Raw genomic sequence first — 14,086 nt, 5'->3', positions numbered from 1 at the left:
CAGCTTCCAACCGGTGCTTGTTTCTCAAGCTCTAGGCTTCTGACAATTTGCCCATAGAAAGATAGGACCGGCAAGGTTAGCATAAGCCACCCCTCTCTCTGCTCCTTTAGAACAGAAGTTAGGCACTGGCAGTCTCTCATTCTTCCATCTCCCAGAACCTCACATCAAATCTTTCAGGAACTTCCATAAAGTCCAAATTTAAATAGCTTTGGAATCCACAACTTTTCGCTCACTTATCCCAGTTCTAGCTAACATCCTCACTTGCTTGGGTCTAGAAAGTCCTAACTGATCTCCTTAATCGTTCTATTTGTGGTTTTAAATTTGAGATACTCTGTAGCTTTGGCTAGCCTAGCAATCACTATGTAGGCCATATGTAGACCTTGGGGAGGTCTGCCTCCCCCAAGGCTGATGTTAAAGTTATGTTACTGGGTTGGAGAGATGGCTCAGCAATTAATTCCCAGCACCCCACATGGTGGCTCACAACCATCTATAATGAGATCTGATGCTCTCTTCTGGTGTGTCTGAAGACAGCTACAGTGTACTCATATACATAAAAGAAAATAATTCTTTTAAAAATAAATAAATAAAGTTGTGTTACTACCATGGCCAGTGATTTTCCTAATCTTCTAAGTGTCCCTTAATCCATTTTTTCCCTTAGCAACTAGGGCATTCTAACAAAAACTAAAGTCAATTGTTAAGTCCTAATTAAAATCTTTGAATGGGTCAGGACTGGTAGGGCGTGCCTTTAATCCTAGCACTGAGGAGAAGAAGGCAGGAAGCCAGGAGTTCGAGACCCCACTCAGCCACAAATCAAGGTTGAGGCCAGCCTGAGATCCAGAAGACTCCGACTCAAAAACAAAACAAAACAAACAACAACAACAAACAAGGTACTGAAGAGATAGCTCAGATCTTAAGAGTACTTCCTGAGCGGGCATCGTGGTGCACGCCTTTAATCCCAGCACTTGGGAGGCAGAGGCAGGCAGATCTCTGAGTTCAAGGCCAGGCTGGTCTACAAAGTGAGTTCCAGGACAGCCAGGGCTATACAGAGAAACCCTGTCTTGAGGAAAAAAAAAAAAAAAAAAAAAAAAAAAAAAGCACTTCCTGGTATTGCAACGGACATAGGTTTGTAGGTTTGTTCGGTTCTCCAAACTGATAAGGGGGTCCACAAACTCATGTGATTCCAGTTTCAGGGTACCCAGTGCCTCTTCTGGCTTCCATCAGTACCAAGCAATGCACACATACAGGTACTTCCATGTACACATAAAATAAAAACAAATAAATCTTAAAGAAAAAACAAACAAACAAACAAATCTTTGAATGGCGGCTGAGTCTTATTGGCAGCTGCAGACACTTAAGCTCGTGTGCAATCCCAGGAAGAGCTCCACACACACGGCCGATCTATCAGAGTACCCAGAACCCTTCGAGCTCGCTGCCCACATAGCTCTTTGTACTTACTATTCCTTCTGCCTGAAACAGAAACTTTTAATCCTCTACATCCTCAGAAACTCTTCTCTGGTCACTTAATCAAGCTCCAAAATACAGGCCTTCTGTTATTTTCCATCATTGTATTCTGGTTTTATTTTCTCCTTAACACAAACAATAATGTATAAGTGGTTCTGTGTAATCATTTGCTAATGATTCTTCCGTTGCTAAGACTGTCACCTCCCTGGGGACAGGCCAGTTCTGTTGGCCCTGAAGTCCTGGTATGTAGCCCAACGCTGACCGTGGCTAGAAAGTGCTTAGCACATATTTCCTGGAAGAACAAATGGTGACCATAATTCGCTCTGGAAGGTCAGAGAAGACTTGAGTGGATGTTGGCAGCTGTCCTGGTTAGTTTTTTGTCAACTTGACACAAGGTATGAATTTGGGAAGAGGAACCTCAATTGAGAAAATGCCTCCATCAGATTGGACTGTGGGCAAGCCTGTCGCGAATGTTTGTTTGTTTGTTTGTTTGTTTTTGATTAATGATTGATGTGGGAGGGTCCAGAACATTGTATGTGGTGTCACCTCTGGGGAGATGGTCCCGGGTACATTCTGGGTGCTATAAGAAAGCCAATTGACAGCCGGGCGTGGTGGCACACGCTTTTAATTCCAGCACTCGGGAGGCAGAGGCAGGTGGATTTCTGAGTTCGAGGCCAGCCTGGTCTACCAAGTAAGTTCCAGGACAGCCAGGGCTATACAGAGAAACCCTGTCTCAAAAACCAATTGAGTAAGCCATGAAGACAAGCAAGCCTGCTGCTCCATGCTCCATGGGCTACACTTCAGTTCCTGCCTCCAGGTTCTGCTGGCCTTGAGTTCCTGCCCTGAGTACCTCCCATCATGAAGAGATGTAAGTTATAAGTTGAAATAAATAAACCCTTCCCTTCCCACGTTGCTTTTGGTTATGGTGGTGTTTTGTCTTGTCTTGTCTTGTCTTGTTTTGTTTTGTTTTGTTTTGTTTTATGAGACAGGGCTTTTCTATGTAGCCCTGGCTATCCTGGAACTTGCTCTGTGATCCAAGCTGGCCTCAAACTCATAGAGACCCACCTACCTGCCTCTGCCTCCCAAGTACTGAGATTAAAGGTATGAGCCATCACGGCCCAGCATCTTGGTGTTTTATCACAGCCAAAGAGACCTAAGACAAAAATCACTATCCGGATTGTGGGATATTTCTGTGACAGACCTGACCATGTTGTATGCAGGGGGATTGTGGAAGGTCTTTAATGAACTGCAAGCTAGAATATGAAATAAAACCTTTCCCTCCTGAGCTGCTTTCGGTCAGTGTTTTATTACAGAGCTAGAAAGCGAACTAGGACAGAGACCTAAGTGGAAAACTGATAAGCAAGGGGGTAATAGAGAAGACAAATAAGGAGGGCAAGTCTAGAGATAGAGGCCAGTGCGCTCACGCACGTGCGTGTGTACGTGTGTGTGTGTGTGTGTGTGTGTGTGTGTGTGTGTGTGTGTGCACGTGTACACACAGCCATGAATGAAGGGCACAGACCAAGTGGGAGGGCAGTATGAGATGGGGTTGAGGTATTGGACAGACCCAGGCCTTGGGAGACAAACCACAGGCATTGGGACAGGGTGGTCTGAAGCTAAAGGAAACTTTTTTTTTTAAGATTTATTTACTGCATGTATGTGAATACACTGTCACTGTCTTCAGACAGCACCAGATCTCCATTGCAGATGGTTGTGAGCGACCATGTGGTTGCTGGGAATTGAACTCAGGACTTCTGGAAGAGCAGTCAGTGCTCTTAACCACGGAGGCATCTCTCCAGCCCCTAAAGGGGACTTTCAAAAGAGAAGTTAGAGATTGTTACTGGAGAGAGAGGAAGGCCATCTTGAAGACCCCTATTCCTGCCTCCCCTCTGGCTCCGACTACTCCTTCTGACACAGCGGACTCTTTTCCATCGCTATCTCTGAACGCTGGCTCCCCTTGGATCTGTTCACTTCCTCTTGTCACCGGTGTCCTTACCTGCCTGGAGCCGGTTCATTCTCTCTTGACTCCACTGCCACCCATCTGCTAAAGAATAGTCCCAGACTGCCTCGAGCCGGGCCTTTCTCTCCCACTGGAGAGGTACCCAAATACCTCCTTGGTGACCTACGGACACCTGACAACAGCAGATCTGGAACCTGCAGTGTGAGCCTAGGAACTGGGATGCAGGCTCAGCTCCCCCAGGCCACGTGCCTTGCATCACCCTTTACTCATCCCTCAGTCCCTCCCACTTCCTTCCATCCCTGCTGACACATCCCCAGTTATTCCAGGGATGGGGAAGGCCACCTCCCAGGCCTCCTAGTCTTTCATTCTCCCCTCTGCAGCCAGAGCAAACCCTCTAAAATACCAGTCTCATCTGATCACTTGTTTGCATAAAACCCTTCAACGGCGCCACTCTACCCTCAGGGAAATAAAGTGCAGACTCTTTCATAAAGAAGAAAGACTCTTTGCCTGCCAGATGACCTGTGCCCTCGTGACCTGTGCCTTTGTCTCCAGGCTCCTCCTTCCCTTAGTAATGGGGTTTTCCAGCCATACACGGACCTGCTTCCATTGCTGGGGTAGAACAAGTTCTACCTTTCTGTACACATTACCCTCCCAGGACACCTTTCTGGGCCCTCACTCACCCACTGCTGCCCATCTTAATGTTCTTCTGATGGGCCAGCAAGACGGGTCAGTGGGTAGAAGTGCTTGCTGCCAAGCCTGATGGCCGGGGTTCAACTCCTGGGTCCCACGTGATGGAAGGAACAAACCAACAACCCAACCCACAAGTGATTTTCTGACCTCTATATGCATGCTGTGGCATGCTCCCTTACACACACACACACACACACACACACAGGGAGAGAGAGAGAGAGAGAGAGAGAGAGAGAGAGAGAGAGATTAATATAATAAAAACATTTAATTTAATTTTCTGGTGATTGTTGAGGCCCTTTACCCAGTGTGCCTTCAAGACACTGTCTGTCTGGTGTTCATATTCCTTCTTTCTGCCACTTCTTTCTGCCTCTGTCTCCTGCTCTGCACTCTCGTTTTGCGTTCCAGTTGTGTGGTTCCTCCCTCATGTTACTGCCAAACTGTTACTCCTAAAGGTGGGGGTTTCCTTTTTTTTTTTTTCTCCCTCCCTCCCTCCCTCCCTCTCCTCTCTTCTGTGACTCTGCAATGCAGCAGCATTCCTAGCACATAGCAGGTCCTCGGATAAATGGCATGTGGGCTGAATATACAAATGTAGGAGTGACATCACATCAACATTCGTTTCAAGAGCGTGACTCCTGGTCTTTGGGGCCCAGACGCTCCCATTAGCTTCCTCTTCCTGCATCCATTGTTTAGCCGGTTCTGGGAACAGGACCATTCTACCCAAAGGCTCCTTGACTCAGACCCTCTGCTGGAAGCCAAGCTTCCCTTAAAAGGCCACCTTATCGGAAAGTGCCCGTGATGGCATTTATGAGACCTATTTTTATCTGTGCTGGAAAGCCTCAAAGCTAATTCCCAAGCCAAGGACATTAAACTCAGGAACGTGGATGAGCAAGGATTCCTTTGAGTCAGAGCTCTGTTGGTTTTTTTTTTTTTTTTTTTTTTTTTTTTTTTTTGGAAGAGCCTCGAGTCCTCCCGTCACCAGCCCTTGTTTTTTGAGGCCCGCCTGACTCTAAAAAGCATTTGATCTTACTCTCCTTAAAACTAGATCCGGTGGCCCTTAATGACCCCGCCTGTGGTGTCACCTTCCCTGAGATTCTCTCTGCTCTGCTGGAGTCTCAGGGCCAGGGCCAAACACAGAGTAGCTCGCCTAACAGCCACAGGGTTGGTTTTTTTCCCCTCAAATTGGTTTCCACAGCCCCACCTCCAAATGGAAATTAATCATTGGATGTTAGAAGGAGGCAGGATGGCCAGAGGGAAGGGCTCCCAAGCAGCCTGGCCAGAGGGATAATTGGACAGAAGGTGCAGAAACAAGGAGAGGAACCCAGCAGGGCAGTCGAGGGCCTGTGCCAAGGAAAGGATTTGGTATGGCCACTGCAGAGCTGGAGAAGGAGCACACAGGAGGAGTGGGAGAGGGGGAGCTATTGGGAAAGGGGTTGGAAGCACCAGGCAAGGAGGGGAAGAGGGGGCAGCAGAGATGGAAGGGGGTCGAGGGACAGGAAAGAGAGGATGCAGGGAACCCCCTTCAATCCAAGTGGTGTGGAATGGCGGAAAGCAGGTTAGACTCACGTGGTAACCCCAGAGAGATGGTCAGTCCTGTCCCGAGTTGTGACTAGTACACAACTTAGTGGTACATGCCTGTAATCTTAGCATTTAGAAGGCTGAGGCAGGAGGATTGGGAATTTCAGATCAGATTAAACTATATAGTGAGACTCTGTCTACTGTCCTGAAAGAAGGGGGCAGAGGCAGCACGAGGGGTGGAAGAGAGGAGAGGAAGATTGTGGATGTAGGTTAATTAGCAGAGTACTGTCCGGCATACACAAGACCCTGGCTTTCATCCCCAGCACCCAAGAAATCGGGCATGCTAGCACCCACCTGCGATTCCAGGATTCAGAAGGCAAAGGCAGGAGGATCAGAAGTTCAAGGCCATCCTTGGATTCATGGCAATATTGGGGCCAGCCTGGGCTATACGAGACTCTGACTCAAGAAAGACAAGAGGGAGAAAAGTAAGGAGAAAGAAGGGAAGGAAAAATGAAGGGGGAGGAAGACAGAAACACTAACAAAAGTCTGGGCAATATTACAGTGACTGTTTTTACTCTGTGATTCAAGACCAAGACTTCATAAAGGAGTGTCTTGGTATACTCTTATAATCTTGCCACATGAGGGGCTGAGACAGGAGGATTATGAGTTTGAGTCCAGCTTGGATTACATAACAAAATAACACATCCAATAAATATATAGGGCGCTGTAGAGATGGCTTAGTGATTACCAGCACTTACAGTGTTTGCAGAGGACCCAGGTCCGGTTCCTTACACCCACATGGTTGCTCACAACCACCCATAACTCCAGTTTCATGCGCTCCAGTGTTTCTTCTGACCTCCTCAGGTACTACATGCATGTAGTAACACATACAAACACTCAGGCACAAACTCTTACACATAAATAAATGGTCAAATAAACAGATAAAAGTTAGGGAGATGATTTAGTAGCTAAAGTGTTTGTCTTGCAAGCATGAGGACCTGAGTTCGATCCCCAACACCCACATAAAAAAAAGCCAGGCCTGATGGTATGCAATTGTAAACTCACTGCTGGGGCGGCAGGCACAGGCAGATTCCTCAGGCTCGTGGGCCAGTCAGCCCATTTGGTGAGTCATTAGTGAATGAGGCACCCTGTCACCAAGAAAATGTATATGGAGCCTGAGAGATGGTACCCAAGGTTGCCCTCCGGTCTTTAACACACACACATATGTCTACCCCCCCGCCCCCCCTACAAACAAACAAATAAAACCAGATCCTGCTTTTGCCACCATCTGTCTCTGGGAGTTTAGAAAAGATATACATTGTTAAAAGATGCTGCAAACTGGAAGACCAGACCTCTTTGATCTCCTTTCTCCTCTCCAGCAAAAGCATCCCTGGTTCAAGATCTTTGTATCATTATCCCGTTCTCCTCCCCCCATCCTCTTCCTCTTCCCTGGACCACAGTTCTCCGAGCACCCCTGCCTAATTTGCCACTCTGAAACAAGGATCAGACCAAGAGTTTAGAGCCTGGGCAAGTCAGAGCAACCTGCCAGAGGGATTGCTTCCTGGAAAGTCTTGCTTGCTAGCTACAATGTTTCCCTCCTGCTATGCGCTGGATGGCTGAGTCTGGCAGCAGGTAGTTTTTACCTTTCTAAGTTCCTCTCATCAGAGAGAACAGCATGGGGCAGATGCTTCCAAAGTCCAGCCTAGAGAGTGACTCCAGTCAGCTGCGACTGCCCCAGTCCCCTCTGCTTTACCCCATTCAGAAAGACTCCAGAGGCATTTCAGGGCCAAGATGGAGAGTCTCTACTTCTTGAATGATCCAGTTACATCGAAGATAAAATAGACTTTGGAAGCCTCAGATATCTAGTTTTTCAAAGATATGCCCTTATTCGCTGGGGCAATGAGAATGCATATGGATTGCTCTGTGTGGGCAGGAGGCAGCGTCCTCTCTAGATGAAAAGCACGGCCTTCCAGAAAAGCAGCAGATGATGGCAGGGTCAAGTGACTGCTCTGCTTCTGGGGGCCACAAGGAAGAGTGTGAGCCACCCCCGCCTTCTCTGTCACTTGGAAGTTTTGATCACTCATACATCTTACATCTTCACCACCACCCCGCGCCCCCTTCTCCCCCAACGCAGGGGAAGGGATCATTTTGATGATCTCATTTTTGGACAAGTGAGGAGAAGAAGCTTTTAAGCTCTGACCCGCTCGACTGCTTGCTATGCAGTGGGCACTCCGGTGTGTAGGCAGTGGGTGGCAGCAGCTGCCAGACACCTTCCCCTGAGGATGTATCAGTTGGTACCAAAAGCCTACATAGACTCTTTCTCATCTCTATGCAGGCGGCTGCAGGTCCTGGAGGAAAGCCAGGACGTCCACCGTGAGCCCCTGCCTTCTTCCCCAGCCCCCATCCTCCCAGAATAAGAAGGGCTTAGCCGGAGAGCCCGCTGGAGAATGGAACTGATGGTTCTTAGACATATTTTCCAGCTGTCACACCTGCTAACATGAGAACTCACACGTGTATGCACACACGCACACTCAGCAATAAATTCAGTGTCAGGCTATTGTGTCCCATCTGTTCCATGCCCAAAGCAAAGGCAGTAAGAACTTCTATCAGCAAACTGTTACTCCTTGTCTCCTGCCTTTTTACCCCCTCCCTTCTTGCTTCCTTTCTCTTTCATAAGCATCCTTCCTTCTTACTCTTTCACAAGCGTTTGTTGAACACTTACAGTGAGCTGGTCAGTCTTGCAGTTAAAACCCATAGAAGCTCTACATTGATAGTAGGCTCTGATGGAACTGCTATAGGAAAGGTGATGCCCGACTGGCAGCCTAGGGCATACCTGACCAAAAGGCATGTCTACTTTAAGCCAGCAAAGAATCAAACAAAAACCTGGGAAAGTTCTTGAAAACAGGGACCATTTCTATTCTCTTCTTCTCCTTGTCCACCTCCTCCTCCACCCCTCTCTTTCCTTTCCTTTCTTTAAGGTAGGGCCTCATGTAGTTTCATGCTGACCTTGAACTCACGATATAACTGAGAATGAGCTCGAATTTAGGGTCTTCTTCTATCTTCCAAGTGCTGGGATTACTGGCATGTACCCCCACGCCTGGTGTTTGGAAATGCTGGGGTTCGAACCCAGGGCTTCACCCATGTTAGGCAAGCAGCTTATCAACTGAACTACATCCACTGCCTTCCATCTTCTCTTGAAATGGCAAACGTCATTGAATGGAGGAGGTGAAGAGCTACCGAATCCTCTAGGTGGTACCCGCATTTCAGTCTGTCACAGACAATTTCATCCCGACCCCCCAGCACCCCCAAAACTGATTTAAACCTGTTACTTCATCTCATGTGTATTCTCCGCAGTGACTGGGCAGGTGTGTCAGGATTCAGGACCCTTAACATGAAAGCCATCAGAAAATCTGAGAGGGAACAGTTTGAGGAAGACAGATCCATCAACCCTTGAACGGAGTCCAAATATTTTGTTATATATTTACTTGTCTCATCCCTCCTCCCGTGGGAATCATAGGGGAAGGGTTCCAGGCAGCCTTCTGCTCCACATAGCACATTTCCACGGTCTGTCTCAGTACATACCACTGCAGTGTGCTGAGTGAGCAGAGTGGCTAAACGAACCAAATGGAAAAAGGGATTGGAACGCTGGGCACAAAGGCATGACAGTAAATATCATACAGGGGAAGCTACAAATAGTCCCTGGTGAATGGGAGAGCTGGGAGTGTGAGGTGGGTGGGATGGAGCAGGCTGGAAGTAGCAGGAGTTGACGGAGGCAAAATAGACACCAATGGGATCCTGAAGGGCTTTTTAAGCTGCGTCGAGAAGGTAACTCTGGAACCTTGGAAGTGATTTCAGAGCCAAGTGACAGGATCAGGTTCTTAATCCACAGAAATAGCTCTGGCAGGGTGTTGGGGTGAGACGTGAGCTCCAGGAGGAGGACTGAAGCAACAAATAGAGCCTTCAATTCGATGTCCCCACCTTTCCTTTCCTGAAGCCCCCAGCAACTCCTCTGAAGAATCTCATCTAGGAGAGTGGTGCCCCCTGCTGATAAGGTCTGGTACTGCACTTCCCCAGGCCACCAGGGAAACAACAAATCTGGCCCGGAACAAAACATACCTTGAGCACAGAACTGAGATTTGAATGAAAATGAGAATGCCTCCTTGGGAGGAGAGGGGCCCATAAGAACATTTTGGATAATGTCCAATGCCAGATAAAATATAGAATGCTAGCTAAATTGGAATACAGAGACATATACCAAAAATGTGTTGTTTATCTGAGACTCAACGTGAGATAAGCAGCCTGTATTTTTATTCATTAAACCTGGCAGCCCTGGAGAGTATATGGAGAGTCCAGGAGGAAAGTGGGAATCCAACCGGATGGGCTGCTGTGATTGGTATCCATGCCCTCAACCTCATTGTCCATCTATACAGCCTCTGGAAACAATTACCATATCACACAGTGCTGCCTAGTTAGTTATACTGCTCTGCTTGGGAAACCACTGTGTGTGTGTGTGTGTGTGTGTGTGTGTGTGTGTGTGTGTGTGTGTGTGTGTCTGTGTGTCTGTGTGTGTCTGTGTGTGTGTGTGTGTGTCTGTGTCTGTCTGTGTCTGTGTGTCTGTGTCTGTGTGTGTGTGTTTTGAGACAAAGTCTCTCTCTATATAGCCTGGGCTGGCCTCGAACTCACAAAGATCTGCCTGCTTCGGCCTCCCGAGTGCTGGGATTAAAGGCGTGCAGCACCGTGCCTGGCTAGGAAGTCCCTTTGAATTAACAGGTTATGTGATTATGATGGATCTTGTGTATGGAGCCCCCAGTGAATCTGAAGGGAGCATGGACCCTTTCCCATAACTTGCTCGCTCTCGCTCTCTCGCTCTCTCGCTCTCTCTACCTCTACCTCTATCTCTATCTCCCACATCGAGTTCCCAGCCTTCAATTACAGAATGCCTGCAGGCCTGTGGTCACATTGTGGCAATTCTAGGATTCTAGGTAGAAAGCAAGACATCTAGTCAGACATAAGTTACAACGTGGCACCTTTGCTAGCTCTGAATGTCCAGATGCCGCAATCAAAACTGAGAGTGGGCCGAAGCACACATGTCCTTTGCGTTGGCGTATGGCTTGAAGCATTTCCCTTTTTTACCTTTCCCAGAAATCACAGGGAGTCTGCCCATTTTTGGATGAAAAAGGCGAGCTTCAGGGGCAGCAGAAGCAGTGACCTGCACTTGAGAGCTTGTGTCTCTGTGGACAGGAGCCAACTGAACTGCTATCAGCTTCTCATGCCTCTGAGGCTCCTGGTGGCCCTTCACACCAACAGAACCACTCAAGGTTTCAAGTTCCTCTGGGTCCCCTCCCCACCTTCCCTGCCAGTGGCAGACTTTGGCACATGCTATAGGCCTGAGGATCATGCCTGTCAGATGGCTTAAACAAGGCAGTGGCTTCTCTCCAGAATATTCTGGATGACACAAGGGAGCCCTGTGACTGAAGCCAGTCCAAACATATTGGAGGGAGGTCTCAGGAAGAACCAGAGGAGGTTCCTTGCAGCCCTTCTTGAAAAGCTCCCGCAGCCCCCACAGCCTACCCTCCAGCTGGCCGCCTAGAGGGGCTGAGGCCAGGGGAGGTGATTCAAGGCCCCCAGATTGCTCTGAGTTATGGACACTTTCATCTCAGGTCGCTTTCTTGTTTTCTTTTCTTTTCTTAAATTTTTTTTCAGCCCACTTGACCTTGAGTCCCTGCTGGGTTGAGTGCCCTGTGGAACATGGCCCCTAAATTGTAAGGGATTTTGGTTTTCCAGCTCTTTGACTTGAACTGAGGGCTTCACCAATGCTAGCTAGGTAAGTGCTCTGTCACTGAGCTCCACTCCGGCCTTTTCTAACGTTTGCTCTGAGACAGGGTCTTGGGAAGTTGCCTAGGCTGGCCTTGGACTTGCAATCTTCTTACCTCTGTCCCACTCAGTAGCTAGGATTACCAGGAGTGAGCCACTGTACTAGCTCAAACTGGGAATTACACCACATGAAGACTCCTAGTAAGATACCCTGCAATATCTAATCAGAGACTATGTTTATTTATACAGTACTGGGGATTGAACCTGAGGCTCTGCCACTGAGCTATATCCCCAGTGTCCCTGCTACCCTTTGTCCTTGTCCTGTGAGACAGGATCTCATGTAGCCAAGGTTGACCTCAAACCTGCTGTTTAGTTAAGATGACCTTGAATTTCTGGTCCTCCTACCTTCATCTCCTACAGAATGCTGGGGATACAGGCATGTTCTGCCATGTCTGGTTTTGTTCTATGCTGGCAATCTCATGGACTTCATGCACGCTCAGGTGAGAAATCTCCTGAGCGAAACTACATCCCCAGCGTCATTCATGAGTTCAGTAAAAATTTTGAGAGTCTCATGTAGCCCAGGCTAATCTTGAACTCTGCTAGCCCAGGCTAATCTTGAACTCTGCTAGCCCAGGCTAATCTTGAACTCTTTGAGGAGCCAAGGATAATCTTGAATTCCTGATCCTCTTGTCTCCAACTCTCAAATGCTAGGATTCCAGGCAAGGTAACTATGCCCTGTACTCTCTCCTTCCCCATTTTTTTTTTTTTTTTTTTTTTGAGCCAGGCTCTCATTAACTTGCCCAGGAGAATCTTGATTTTGCAACCCACCATAGCCTCACTAGTAGCTGAAATTAGAGGCATATGCCACCAGACCTCTCTACAGAGGATAACATTTTGTCCAATGGCTTCTACAACTGAAAACTGGATTTATCATCAAAATCCTGGGATGATTATATTCTCTTGGGAAGGGATTGGCTAGGCTTTCCCTAAAATGTTCTCTTCTAAACTGTAATGGTGTTGGGTGTGGTATTACACACGGTGTAATCATAGCCCTTGAGAGGTAAAGACAGGAGTCTGTGTGTGTTTCTTAATTATATGATGTGTCTGTGCTGGGGTGTGTGCATGTGAGTATGGGTGCCCTCAGAAGCCAGAGGTAGTGGATCCTCTGAAGCTGGAGTCACAGGTGGCTATGAAGCACCACCAGGAGTATTGAGAACCCAAAGTCAATCTTCTACAAGAGAAGCCAAGTACCCTTAACCCCTAAGCCACCTCTCCATCACCTAGACAGGAAGAGTTCGTGTTTAGTCCCAACTACGTATTGACTTTTGAGTTTTAAGTCACCCTGGGCCAGATGAGATCTGGTCTCAAAAAATAAAACAAAACAAAGTAACCCATATATATATATATATCCAATTGTAGTTATATATATTATATATCCTACATATCCTATTATAGTATTATATATTATATATATAGTATTATATATTACCATAAATATTTTTTATATAGTATTTGTTGTCAGTTCCCAAATGTTTTGGAAGTTATACTTGGAATTACCAGAAAATCTGCACAGCTGCAGTCCACCAGCTTAGCCTGCTGAGGGTTAAAGCAGTCCCTGACCCAACATAACCTAACATAGGGAAACAAAACAGGCTATTTTTGCTGCACCCCACCCCCACCCTTCCCTGCCCCCCCCCCAGCCCCCCAGCTAAGCTGTGTTCAGTCTTCAGCTGAATTTATTTTCGGGATTGGTGAATTTCAGGCTTCCTACTTCAGATGTGGGAGGCTGCTTCTGGCCCCAGCTCTCCCCAGGAGTGTCTTAAGGATGAAATGGCACAGCCTAAAGAGCCCTGGCAAAGCAGGAGAGTTATAAACATGTGAGCTCACTGTTCCTGAAGACAGCTGCTCTGTTGTCAATGGGAAGGACTGAATGATCCCACAGAGACCCGGGGGGCAATTTCTCTGCCAGGGCATCTGGGGGAAATGACCAGTTCTGCTTGTAAACCATACAAACTGTTCCCTGACAAGTGGAACCAGCTATTGAAGGCAACGGGCCTCCCGAGGGGCTGCACATCCCTCCTTTGGCGGGCCGAGGTCCAGGAGACAACCACTGGAAGACACACCAGAAACCTACAGCTGATCACCTTACCTTTCAGCTCGCAGGTTCTCCTATCTCTAAAAAAACACAGACTTTTATTCAACGTTCCTTGCAAGTGTGTTACAGGGGAGCGAGGGTACGAAATCTGTTCCTTCTGCATGATCGACAGCAATACCTAATACCTGCCCTTCTACATCCTTTTAAAAGCAATATAATTTTTTTTATTTCTGTTCAATTCCAGAAGAGCAATCCCTAAGATTACACCCCAAATAGCACTTGTGGGTCACCATTCCTTGTTGTAGGCCAAAGTGGAAAATCAGTTTGTCAGGAGCCTGAGCACAGAGATCCAAACAGAGAAAGGGACCAAAACAGAGTTAAGTACAATGCAGCCCTGGTGAAAACACGGGGCTTAGGGATGTCTGCAGGCTGGGTTCCTCCTTCAGCACATAGCTGAGAATTAACTGCAGGAGGTCCTTTGATCTTTCGAAACCTGAGGCATCAGGTTGCCCAGGGTTAGCAGATCAACATCGCCTGTTTGAACTTGCCTGGTA

This window comes from Mus musculus, chromosome 11, assembly GCF_000001635.26.
Source record: "Mus musculus strain C57BL/6J chromosome 11, GRCm38.p6 C57BL/6J".
Classification (NCBI taxonomy): domain Eukaryota; kingdom Metazoa; phylum Chordata; class Mammalia; order Rodentia; family Muridae; genus Mus; species Mus musculus.
Note: the sequence above shows the minus strand (reverse complement) of the source record.